General features: G+C 46.4%; 1 protein-coding gene across 5 annotated transcripts in view; it reads left to right on the top strand.

The window, feature by feature from the left end:
- The first annotated feature begins 1,372 nt into the window (after positions 1-1,372).
- Positions 1,373-12,875, top strand: part of Fat3 (FAT atypical cadherin 3) — a 599,580-nt gene continuing 588,077 nt past the window's right edge. For all 5 annotated transcript variants that reach the window (XM_006990546.4, XM_016008861.3, XM_042280463.2 and 2 more), the window contains exon 1: positions 1,373-1,934. The gene's annotated coding sequence lies outside the window, so the exon portion shown is untranslated. The remainder of the gene's footprint in view (positions 1,935-12,875) is intronic.

Raw genomic sequence — 12,875 nt, 5'->3', positions numbered from 1 at the left:
CCTCAGAAGCACTGGAACGGGAAATGCTTGATTCATTAAAACCTTTGATGCTATGTTAGCTGCCGTGGGTCAGTCACAAGGAATATGCCATATCGGGAGCATATTTATATGGCAATAAACTTTTAATGCCTAAGAAAGTGCCTGAATAAAAAATAAAATCAGAATAAAATTATGCAAATGACAACATTTTGGAGAGCAGGCAAGTTTTCTTCTGGCCTTTGTAACAGTGAAGCCCTGGACACCATCATGCTTCTGGCCTGGAATTAGTTGATGTATGGGGAGCTGTCAGTATTCCTTAGTATTTCCATTAACCGCTCAAGGCAAGCAACCAGAGCATGCAGAGTGCTTTATGGGGCAGTCAAGGCAGTGCAGAAGGCCGCAGAAGGCTTTCAAGGGGAACTTCCCACCTACTAAGAGTGGAGGGCTTTTTAGAGCTCTCAGGCCCCAGGCTTGGGAGCTGAAGACCAGGAAGGTAAATTCTATGAGCTCTTCAAAGGGCATGACTGAACACAAAGACTTTTAGCTGCCACAGACCTTGCTCCCCAAAGAGAAATTGAGGGGTGAAAAATAAAGAGCGATTTTCTCTACACAGCAGATCTGTAGGCCTGCCACACCTCTGTTGGTATTAGTGCTCAGTCCCAGAGTCCTGGAGAAGCTACCTGGGACGGGACACTTCAGGCACCTCCTTGGAGTGAGCACCTGCTTTAGACAAATGGGGGAAGGGGATAGGCGGGGACTGGGGGGGGGGGGCGCTGGCCATTAGGTTGAGCTGTTTCGCTCCCAGCTTGGGAGCAAGGGCTACTGCAGTAGTGGGTAGTGGGATGCGGGTGGGGGCGGCGTTTTCCAGAAATCCTTGCACTAGTGAGGATGATACAGAAGTTATAGCAATTAGAGGGCCACCAGTTGGCATTGCAAATCACCTAGTTCCTCAGAGATCACTCACTCATCCCCATTCGGAATGTCTTCCCATCCCACAGTGTTTCAGATGGGGAGGGGGTGATGAGTCATGTTACTCTTTAGTCGGATTCCCTCTCACACAAAGGTGATCCGTAGGATCTGAAATACGTGGGAAAGCAATGCGAGTCCAGTGTAGGCAGCAGGAGGTACAACGTTTGATAGTTTGGCCCACTGCACTTCCAACTAGCCTGAGGAGCTTGGGTAAGCCATCTTGGCCTCATCGTGCCTCCGTTTCCTCTTCTGTTCCGGAGAAGTCTAGGGCACTCTAGGCAGCGGGATGCAGCGCCGGGCCGATTGAATGTGGTGCGTGCGCGCGCGCGCTCTGAAAACGGCAGGGAGCTCTCCCCGCTACTGCCTCTGCACCGCACTTTGGTGCGTCCTTCCAGCCCAGCTAGGGGTGGAGGAAGCCTGGGCTCTAAAATTAGTCCAGCTTCCAGGCGAGGCGCCCAGAGCGTCCTGCTGCCGGCCGCCGCGTCTCCCCGGCCCCCTCCCGCGCCTCTCGTCTTCGCGTGGCGCTCGGAGATCACTGGTCGTCCCCCACGAGGACGCAGCTCTGCGGGGAGGGAGGAGGAGACAGCGAAGCTGGGGGCTTGGCAGTGCGGCGGCGGCAGCGATGGGGAACCCGAAGCAGCTCCTCGACTAGCTGTAGCGGTGCAGGCTGCCGAGAGCAGACGCGAGAACCGCTCCTCCCGGCAGGCTGCGCTGTGATCTGGGCTGAGCATTGGGACCTCTCTCCCGGTCCCCCTCCTCCCGCCGCCATCCTCCTCCGACTCCCCTCCTCCGCCCGCCAACCCGCAGCGGTGGCGGCGTCCTGAGCGCCAAGCGCGGAGCGCCTCCGCTCGCCTCACCAGCTTTAGCCGGGAGCACGCGGCGAGCACTGCGGCGGAGGCGGCGGCGTGGCCAGCTCGCCCTAGGCCGGAGAAGAAGACCACGGAGGACGCGTCTGGTGCAGGAGAGCATCGCCAGCCGAGGCAAGGGTGCGTGAGGATTTTTAGCGTGCTTATTTGGCTGCAGGGTGCACCGACTAGAGCGCACCTTTCTCAGAACAGCCCCAGCTACCAGGTTACACAGAAGCTGTAATGGGGTTCCGGCAAGCTAGAGCCATCAGAAAGCGTGGGGGAAACTTTTCACCTTGTAAAGTTCCTGCCTGGGTGCTGCCGGGAGCTGTGGTCATTACCGCTACCAGCTAGAACCCAGGGAGACTCAGCCTTGCTGCTGGAGCCAGGAAATAGCTACGGGAGTTGGTCAAGTTTAGGTCTAGGGATAAGAGGAAAGAGTGCTTGCGGGTCTGCATGCTTGCACGCTCCTCTGGGTCCTCACTGAGCTGTGGCGGCTGGCTGCAGGTGGATTTGATCAGGCGGCTAGTCCGCTTGGCTGGCGCTTGCAACATCAGGGGGAAGGCGCAGATGCCAATGGATGCACTTGCAGGACCTAGAGGCACAAGTTGGGTGCTTGCTAGAGGAGGCTATGTGCGGAGCAGAGAAGCTAGCCTGCACTTCCACCGTGCAGGAACGGTAGCCCAGACTGTTCGCCGGTCCTCTCCTCACATCTGAGTCTTGTCGGGTTGTGAAAGGTACTGAATGACAGCAGACTTTGAACTGGGGCGACAGTTTGGTTGAGTAGCCAAGAGATGATTCCCTGTTGTTTTGACGGGAAGATGGACCCGAATGCTTAGGGAGAAAGCATGATTTTTGGCGGGCGGGAGGACGGGCTTTCCTATTTGAAAAGAGAATAGCGCAAGTCTGACCATCCTAAGGATGCCGAAGGGCCCTTGCGGCTCTGCTTGGGCATGTTGAAGGCGCACTGGTCCGCGCCTGGAGTCCCTCCTGGAGGTGATGAGAGGGACTGTCGGTTCTCCAGAGTGCAGTTGGGGATCCTAGGGAGCTGGCTGGAGGTGGCAGAGAGGGCCTGGAAGGATTTCGCTTGGCGCTCAGAGAGCAAGAGGACGCGGCCAGCTGGGGTCGCTGAGCTAAAATGCATCGGGCCAGGCTGACGAGAGGTGGCGAGCCCGGGTATTTTTAGCAGTATACTAATTCACCGTTTCTCTCCCTAGCCGACTTTTGTCTCGTGTGTTTTCGGAAATGTTTAAGCACTGACCACGATTAGACTTTGTGGAAAGCAACTCGTGTTGCTTTTCTCTGCCCTGCTCTTGCATGCTTTGGTGCGCTTGGAGAGCGGATGGGGTGCAGAGTGCCGGGTGTTCCCGGGCGCACTAAGGCTCATCTCCTGGCTCCTGCTACCAGAAAAAAGGGGGCGCTCCTGGGTGTGCGTGCTGGCGGTGTCACCCACCTTCAGATACAATAACGAGCATGCCCGGCCATGGGGTTGTCCGCAAATGGACGTGAAGGTAGGGATAGGCTGCAGACAGTGAGGTCGCCGTGGAGGCTGGGAGTCTCCCAGAAGCAAGAAGCGCTGGCATCCGGGAGCGAGGTCAGCCAGTGTCCTGAGCCTCCCTGGGGGAGTCCCACTTCTCCGCCGCGTGCTCTCGGGACCTGGATCTTGCTTGGGGTATTCCTGAACCCGCTACGCAGCGGCGCGAGGGAGGAACACTGGACCAGGCGACGGATGGGAGTCTTTCTCTGCTTTCCCCTCCTCCCCGCCCCCAGACTCCGGCGCGTTTGCTTCCAAGTTGGATCCCACTTCCATTTACAAGTGTCAGACAAACCGCGCCAAGCACCCGCTCTCTCCGACTCAGCCAGATGGGGGAGGGAGCAGGGCGGGAGCCACGCTCCCACTAGGGTCGGCTCCCGCACGGGAGTCCGGAGTGCTTTCTTAGTTTTTAGGCCCTGATGTTTAAAAGGTATATAGAAGAAAACTGCAAAGCCCACAGCACTAGTGGACACTCGCGTCTCAGCCTTTTATCCTCCTTTCCACCGACACATTAATTTTCTGGCCCGGCGCTTGTCTTTTCAAAGGCGAGTTTGGGCGGTGGGAGGAGGGGCCGGGAGCTGGCCGCCAGTCCACCTCGGTGGCTTTGAGCTTCGGGCTTTGTTGCCAGGATTTGATTGAGCCCGGGCCGAGTTAAAATAAATGTAGAAAGACAAAAACAAGCCAGACATACTGCAGGCGAAGCTGCCTTGATTCGGGAGATGGAAAGGGCGAACTGCCATCTAGGAATTGAGGACCCAGAGGCCAGCATCTCAGCTTAGATGGAGAGAGCAGAGGCTCCCTTGCTGCTGCTGCTGCAGGCTCCCAACTCTCGGTTATCCAATGCTTGAGCGGGGGCGGGGGTAGAGGTGGGGGAGGGGGCTCAGAGTGATGTGGAGATTGAATCTCATCCGGAAAGAAAGGGAGGAGATGGCAGAGCGAGAGAGAGCAAGGGGGGGGGGGGCAGACACACACACCACACACACACACACACACACACACACACACACACACGGGGGGGGGCGGGGAGGGAGGAGAGGAAAGAGGGAGAGGAAAAAGGGAAGAGATTAGGAAATAGAAATGATATGGGCTCCTAAAAATTTCTGGTCACTGACTGCTTCGACCCGCCACTCTAAGCCCCCGCCCCTTTTCGTTCTTATTCCAAAATTGGACAGTTGCACAGGGAGAATTTAAAAAAAATGCAAGAAAACAGTGCGCCAAAAGACAAAGAGTATTTTTTAAATGCACAATTACTTCTGCTCCTTGATATGATTTTTATACAGTAAGTTTGGTGTGGGTGAGGGGTTCAGTTGGGTTTTTTTTTTTCTCTCTTAACATTGTATAGGGAGAAAAGTTGTCTTCCAGAATTAAACCAAATAATTAAAACCAATCGATCAGGAGTCCCTTTTGTTGCTTCTGGAACTTGGACAATGAATGATGTTGGAATCAGTTTCTATGCACTATGTGCTGGAAAGAGAAAGTTCCCAGAACTGTCCATGCTATAACGTCTTCATATCTGAGCCACACAGAACTCCACATGAGAGACAGCTGGCTGGGAGATCAGAAATTGGTCAGCTGCTGAGCTGGCTTCATCTCTCATCACTGCAGGATTTTTGCAGCCAATATTTGTTGACCAGCGACTGGCTTTCCAGCCTTGCCTCCACTCACTCCCCTTCTTTCAATTTTTATTTATTCTGGTTCCTGGCAGAGACATTTTGGGAATTTTTAAATAGTCAGGACCCAGTCAGTCTGTTAAACAGCAATTAAATTTGTGCTGAGCTACAAAGAAATGAAAACTAGTAGCAATAACCCGGGATGCGGTAGGGGGTGGGGTGCCCACCGACCAGTGTGTTATATAGATATTTTGCTAGCTCACAGGTTTTGTAAAGCAGGGTTTCTTCTGACTGTTCACGTAAGGGCAGTGGCAGGTTGTGCTATTCCTGCATGCTCTCCCTGCTAGGGAAGGAAGGGCCTGTTCTAGTCTACACAATGAGTTATGTCAAAAGGAAAGAAACAGGCAGCTGCTGTGGAGAAGGGGTATTCAGTCTAACCCACAAGTCAGAGGATGATCTGTGAGGGGCTGTGTTATTAAGGTGTGTTAATGTTTCTTCACAGACCAACAACCTAGTGGCCTTCTCTTATTACTCTCAGAGTTAGGGCTGGTGTGTCTCTGTGCCTTGGATCTGTCCAGGTGACTGTTGGACAAGAGGGAAACCACACTAGTGGGGGACATCTGGTGTTTCCCTCTGAGTTACCTCTGGCATTTTCCTGCTACAAGAACATTGAATAGGGTTCCTGTCTTGGGCTCAGGCGGACTTGCTCCTTTACATTGATTTCTTTGATTGCTGAAGTGGTATTGGTGAACCCCATCTTTGCTGACTGTGGAGACATTAGAATTGGAAAGGGCATTTAAAAGAAAGGAGCCTGCAGGCTGTAGCCTCAGCTCTCAGGTTATGGAGGCAGGAGGATCAGAAGTTCAAGGTTATTCTACAGTCTACAGTGAGTTCCAGGCTACCAGACCAGCCTGAGCCACATAAAAGCAAACTGGGTCTCAAAAAGAGGAGGGCTAATAAATGTAAGGGGAAGGATTAGTTTCCTGACCTGTTTCTCCATCCGAAAGTTCACAGATGCTCTAGCACTCACCAACACTGAAAGGAGGAACACAGATAGCCCTGTTGTTTGTTAGTAAGTCTCTGCCCTCCTTTTTGCTTTTCCTTCCTCCCTGTCACTCACTCCCTTCCTCTTCCTCCTCTCCCTCACCCTTCTCTTTTCCTACTGTTGATTATATCCTTATCTGCTGCTTTCTACCCAACTGTAAAAGCTGAGGACAGGAAGACCCACACTGTGACTACTTCCTTGGGAAGACAGGATAAAAAGCTTTTCTCCATGTGGGTTCATTTGACTGCACTGGTATTTCAAACTCACTGATTCTTTGAATATCTTCTCATCTCATAAGCTTTCTCCCCATTGACTCCTTTCTCCAAGAATATTTCAGAGAAGCTGGCATTTAAAACAATCAACTTAATGCCACAAATTGAATTTATTGAGAAGACATTAAGGACTTGTCTAGTGGCTTGAACTCTTCTGGTTTAGCTTCTGACTGTCAGTTACATGGAAAATAACAAATTACCCAATCTAGAGATTATGTATTGAAGAGGAATTCCTAAGGTAGGCTCAATTTAGCCTCTACCACCTTAGGAGTTCTTCCCAACCCCTAACTCAGTGGGAGGGGCAGAAGTTTGAGAGTGAATTCCCTGATGTGATCATGGAAAATGGAGAATGGACCTCAAAACACAATAATCAATCTTATGATCAAAGTGTGGTCTTTCTGTCAGTGTGATTACATTGATTTATTTATTTATTTGTTTGTTTGTTTATTTATTTATTATTCTGCAAAACAACACATCTGAACCACATCTTCCCCTCCTCCACTCCTGGGGTCTCTCATATAATGCATCCCAACCATAGTCTCCCCTCCCTCCACTCTTTCACTCCCACACACCTCCCCTCTTCCCAAGATCCACTGCTCCTCTGTTTCCCTTCAGAAAAAAGCAGGCCTCCCAGGATATCAGCCAGACATGAAATACCAAATTACAAAAAGACTAGGCACAAACCCTAGTATCAGAGCTGGGTGAAGCAACCCAGTAGGAAGAAAGGGGTCTCAAGAGCAGGTGAAAGAGTCAGAGACACCCCCACTCCCACTGTTAGGAGTCCCACAAAAACATGAAGCTAACAACCATGACATGTATGCAGAGGTCCTTACACAGAGGAATGCAGGCTCCATGGCGGCTGCTTCAGTCTCTGTGAGGCCCTACAAGCTCTACTTCATTGATTCTGTTGTTATGTGCTGATACAGAAACCTTGGCAGATTTCTGGGAAAGGCCAAGTATTATCTTCCTTCAGATACTACCTTCTGAAGATGATGCCATCTTGGACACAAAAGTTGTACAGAGGACCTGGATAGGTCTTAGATTTGACATTCTGACACTTCAAACTTTCAGTATTGGGAACCATAGATTCTGTTTAATGAACGAACTTATTAACGCTCTCTTCTAGGTATGTTTTTGTTTTTCATTATGTAAAACCATGTAGACTCTAAGGTAGTTAACCCTTTTATTCTTCTTACAAGTTAACTTCACTTTCAATGTTTCACCATAATCTTTCACTGTTGTTTGTATCATTTGAACACCCTTTCTTTTGTTTTATAAGATAGGACCCTGTCATGTGGCCTGAAATTCATGTGTAGCCAGGCTGGCTTCAAATTGATGGTCTTCCTCCTTCTAACTCCCAAGTGCTAGGATTGAAGGCTAGTACCACCATGCCCATAATTTATTTATTTTACATTATTTTCAGCAATATTTACTGAAACTACCTCTGTCTTGTAAGATTCAAAGAATAGCTAGCTACACCCATTGTTTTGAATCTTTGTCTGTTTTCTTGTTGCAGCATAAAAACAATCTGACCAAAGCAATTTAGTGGAGAAACTATTTACCAGATTCACAGTTCCTGGTTACAGTCCATCCAGCTCCAGTTACAGAGTCAGAAGCTGGGTACAACTGGTCACGTTGTATCAATAGTCAAGAAGCAGAGAGCAATAAATGCTTTTGTTCAGCTCCCTCTCTCTTTCTCACTCAGTCCACTGCCCAGACAGTGAAACAGTGGATTTGGGATGGGCCTTCCCAACTCAACCCAATTAAGAAAATCCTTCAGAGGCATGCCCACAGTCTAACCAAATCTAGCCAATCCATCACTGAGACTCCTTCCTAGGTTATCCAGATTCTGCCATGCTGACCAATGAGAGCAACTGTCATTGCTTGGATTAGTCGTTGTTTAATTGGGAAGGTGGGAGATAGCCATTCATCTGCTCTGTAAGTCAAAACATAATTGCAATTATTAACTGAAAAAAAAGAGTGACAATGAGCAGGTACTTGAATAGGAAGGTGAGTGAATATGGGGTGATATACATTTTTAGGAGGGGTATAAAATTTTCTTTCTCAATGAATATATTCTTTCACAATTTCATATATATAACACATATATACATATATATAGTGAGCTGATCATATTCTCTACCATTTATCTCCTTTTATTAATCTTAATGAAACCTGAATATATAATATAGTCATTGGACAGGCCAAAGAGGATGTTGGAATGTTATTTGATAGTCTATGAGGGATTCCAGAATTTATCCAACCCTTTCTCCATTATCCTCTTGAGGTTCTCTACTCTGCCAAGTTCAAAAGGGACTCTGGGGATTTTGGAACGTGTCTGGAAGCCTGGATGCAAGTGTACACAGTGCATTCCAAGTCCTACCTCTTTGTATCTGTGACTTAGCTATAGACATACAACTAGCTATGGCACAGAAAATTCTGAAGGTATTCTGTACCTCATAAATTAGTTCTGTTGCTTACATTTCAGCTGACAGGACAAAGCAATAAATAAAAACCAAGAAAAGTAAATGGACTGCCTTGTGATCTTGATTCCTGAATGTGAGCTCTCCATGTTTGTTATTACTGGGGATTTTTGTAACAGGTGTACATAGTATTTCTGTTCCTCTATCTTTCTCTCCTTTTTTTGTTTCTTTCTTCTGTTATACTAGAGATAAGTGCCCACGATAAGGGAGGCATAACCATGGAGACAACTAAACAGAGAATTTTGCCTTAAGGATGACCACCAAATTACAGTCCAAAGACTGTATGTAGTCTTTTCAATACCATGCAAGGTCAAACAAGAAAACTCTGGAGCAGCTAGATAGTGCTTCATGCTTTGAGATATGCCCCGAATTATCAGTACTACTAAATATCACCGAATACTACTCAACATTTAAAAGCATCTTAAATCCTGCCATATGGAAAGCATTAGATTCAGGAGAAATGTGATTAATGACAGTATAAATGTCAGGGTTTTTTGTTTGCTTTTGTAAACATAAGCTCTTGGGGGTTTTGTTTGCTTTAGAAGTCTAATGAAGCTATCTAGGTAAGAGAAGCCTCTCTGACATTTTGGAAACCTACACCATCGACTGCAGGTGACATTCTGTTGACTTTTAAAGTATAAATGTATAAGTAATATTTTGGACTTCTGAGATTTATTTCTAGGTGTAGTCTGGGTGTCTGTGCTTGGCCATCAGTGGAAACTGAAGGATGGGAGTGGCTGATCTCAGACATGGAAAATAAGGCAGGCGATTCATGCAGCTCACACAAGTCAAGCAGCAACTTGATACCAAGGTGACTTCAGCCTAGCTTGACTCTGGAGAACTTCACTTCAAAGAGATGTACACATGAAAATGGGTCAGATGCACATGGCTATTGTATGGCTGGTGTGGTGGAGAGAGGAGGGTGTGACTCTTCCCCACCCTTGAAGTAAAGATGTTTTATTTTAACCATCAGATGAATCAGAATTCACAAGTGTATGGTGTCTCCATTGGGAACCCAATGCCAGTTAGATAGGACTGTATAAGGACTTCAGAATGTCAGAGAAATGGAAAATTTGCCTAGAATTGAATATACTTAAAGAATGTTGAAATCTGCTGTCCATATTCAGATGCTGAACACAATGTTTAATTAGTGAACAAGGATTGGGGCTTATTGACAGGAAGGCTTTTTTGGGGTGCATTTCACTCAGTAAAAGCTCACCATCTTTTGGATCTTAGCTGTTTCAGTGTGACCATTTGTCATGTCGTGTTTGTGACTTCCACATTGTGTTCTCTCATTTCTTCCTTCTCTCCCTCCTCCATCCTTCTGTCCTCTTTCTTCTCTCTTTCTTTTCTTCTTCCCCTCTCCCCTTTATTTATTTATTATTAACTTCACAACAGTTGGAAATGATGTTCCTTCTCACCTTGATGGCTATTCCCACACAACAAGGATGGATGTCCCCTAAAACTACGACTATCACCAGGGATCTAGGCACTTCTAGTACCTTTAAAAGAAAGGAGGGTGCAGAGCAAAGCAGGAGCATTGGTAGAATTTCTGTTCTAGAAAATCAGAAGCAATTTGGGGGAATAATTTCATATCTGTAATGACAGGATCTGTATTAGATTTATTTAATGGTATCATTTATATATAGCTTTACATTTTTTTCCGTGCCGTTTATGTTTTTTGGTTGGTTTAGTGGTTCAAATGCCTTTTATTCCTGATTGTTGGCAAGAAAAATCTTCCAGTCTGATAGGAGATTGAAAATTTCTTTTTCTTTTATACTTGTCGGGTGTATTTCTTTTTGAACTGCATTTGACCATCATAAATGCTTGAGCATGTTGCAGTGAGTAAAGAGAAAGCCTGGGGATGCTAGTAACCATTGAGTAGAGGAGAAAGTAGCTTTATGGAGCCATTGAGAACTTCAGTGACCTGTTTGCAGTCTGAAAGTTGACGCCCTCTGCACTGGTGTACTGTGAACAGCTAATTCTTAAACAATTTTTAGTTGATCTTCCCAGATATATCCTCTAACTAGGAACTGTTTAACAGCAACTTAGAATTCCTTATGTTTTATAGACATAGCAGCTCATTTTCAGTCTGGCTGAACTAAGAACACATCGCACTGTTAGCCAGGCTGATGGTATATGCTGGGTCTTCACACTCACCATTGTTGGGGAAAGTGTATTCAGAGTGTGCTTATTTTCTGAGGCTGATTTTTACCTGTTATGTATTAAACTAATATGGCACCTGACTCTTGAAAATTTATCTTTCTCTTCTGTATGATATTTGTCAGTTAGGTAAAAGAAAAGACGTATGTATGTATGAACCCATGCAGGAAGATAGTCAATTGAAGTAATATGGGGTTGTAAGGTGCTAAAATTTTACAAGAGACATGAAAGCCTTAGATTCACATTCAGGAGAGAATGATTCCACTTGGATAAGGATATTGGGCAATGTAGACATTAGAACGGACATGTAAAATAACATGTATTTCTGAGGTAGCCTCAAATTATCCAGTGATTAGATCATGTCTCTCAGTTTGGAAGAGTAGATTGTGTGCATGTAATTACTTGGGTTAATCACTTTATTCCTAAACTGTGTTCAGCAGTGTACACATTCTGTACAATTTGCACTCTGTATATTTTTGTTAAATAGTAGGATTAATAACATATTACACCTTTTCTCTAAAGAGGAAGGAGAGAGGGTAAGATGTCAGTATTTATGAGATTTTCTTCCTTCTCAGAGCTCATCAGTGGTTATTATAATAATCAAAGTGAATAAGCTTAGATTGTTTTTATACAATAGCTACATTTTCAAATGTTGAGTATACATCACATTTTCCCCAAAGCAAATCATTCTTTAAATGTATTCAATTAGAGGACCTCACAGTCTGGAAAAATATTTTTTTAAAGTGAAGAATATTTTGGCTTTCAATAATCCATCTGTTTCTTACGTTTAGATTGGGGACATCAAATTTCTTAAAGAGAAGCAAATGTGTTTGCATTGTGGAAATACATTTTCCTTCAAATATATGATATTGGGAAAGAGTTTGACATTTATCCTCTATACTACTTTGAGGAAAAGCATCAGAGTAGAGGGCAATTGGGGTAGTGAAGAATTAGAAATGGGTGTTGTTGTGAATGCCTTTAATTCCAGCACTTTGATCCGAGACGGAGTCAGATGGATCTCTACAAGTTGGAAGACAGCCTGACCTATGAAGGGAGTTCAAGGCCAGCCAAGGTTATGTAGGTAGACCTTGTCTCAAAAAAAAATGCAAATGTTAAATGTCCACCTGGTTTTGATATTGAGAAAATGTAACAAAAAATAGTTTAAGATTACCTGGAGGTTTAGGCCAGGGTAATCCAACCCAGGATTCCATGTCTGGCCTTGTCAGGTTGCTTGTGAAGACCTTAAGTACGGCTAATGGCCATCTTAGTCTGTGGAAACCCAATATTGATCTTCTTGAGGCCTTGCTCTTTACTTTCCCTTATTCTTTCATTGTTGATTCTTGATCCCTTTGTCCCTTCCCAAGTCCCATGGTCACTGGCTGGAGGTCTATGCGTTCCAGATGGTCTTGCCTGTGCCCTATCTCCCATGTCCACCCCCCAAGTCTGTGTGCCCTCATGAAGGTCATGTCTACACCTCCCATCCTGTGTTCCCCCATCTCTGCACTCAGAGCCCATTACACTCTGTAAAAGGTGGACATTCATGATCTGAAGTGCTGGTTATTTCAGGTTTGGGGTTCATTTAATTTTTGATGTTGTACATGGAATAACATTTTTATGGAGCAGGATTTTCCCCTCACAGTGTCATATCAGTGCAGAAAGATCAAGATTTTGGAGAACGTCAGACTTTCAGATTAGGCACAGTAAACTTTATTATTTGAATGGCCTTCTTACTGCAACTCTTTCAGTGGCTATGCTGGTGTCCCCCCCTCACAGTGGCTATGCTGGTGTCCCCCCCTCACAGTGGCTATCCTGGTGTCCCCCCCTCTCACAGTGGCGTGGCTATGCTGATGTCCCCCCCTCACAGTGGCTATCCTGGTGTCCCCCCCTCACAGTGGCTATGCTGATGTCCCCCCCTCACAGTGGCTATCCTGGTGTCCCCCCCTCACAGTGGCTATGCTGGTGTCCCCCCCCTCAC

This window comes from Peromyscus maniculatus, chromosome 7, assembly GCF_049852395.1.
Source record: "Peromyscus maniculatus bairdii isolate BWxNUB_F1_BW_parent chromosome 7, HU_Pman_BW_mat_3.1, whole genome shotgun sequence".
NCBI lineage: Eukaryota > Metazoa > Chordata > Mammalia > Rodentia > Cricetidae > Peromyscus > Peromyscus maniculatus.
The sequence above is the reverse complement of the archived record's forward strand: the minus strand, read 5'-3'. Positions and strand labels throughout refer to the sequence as shown.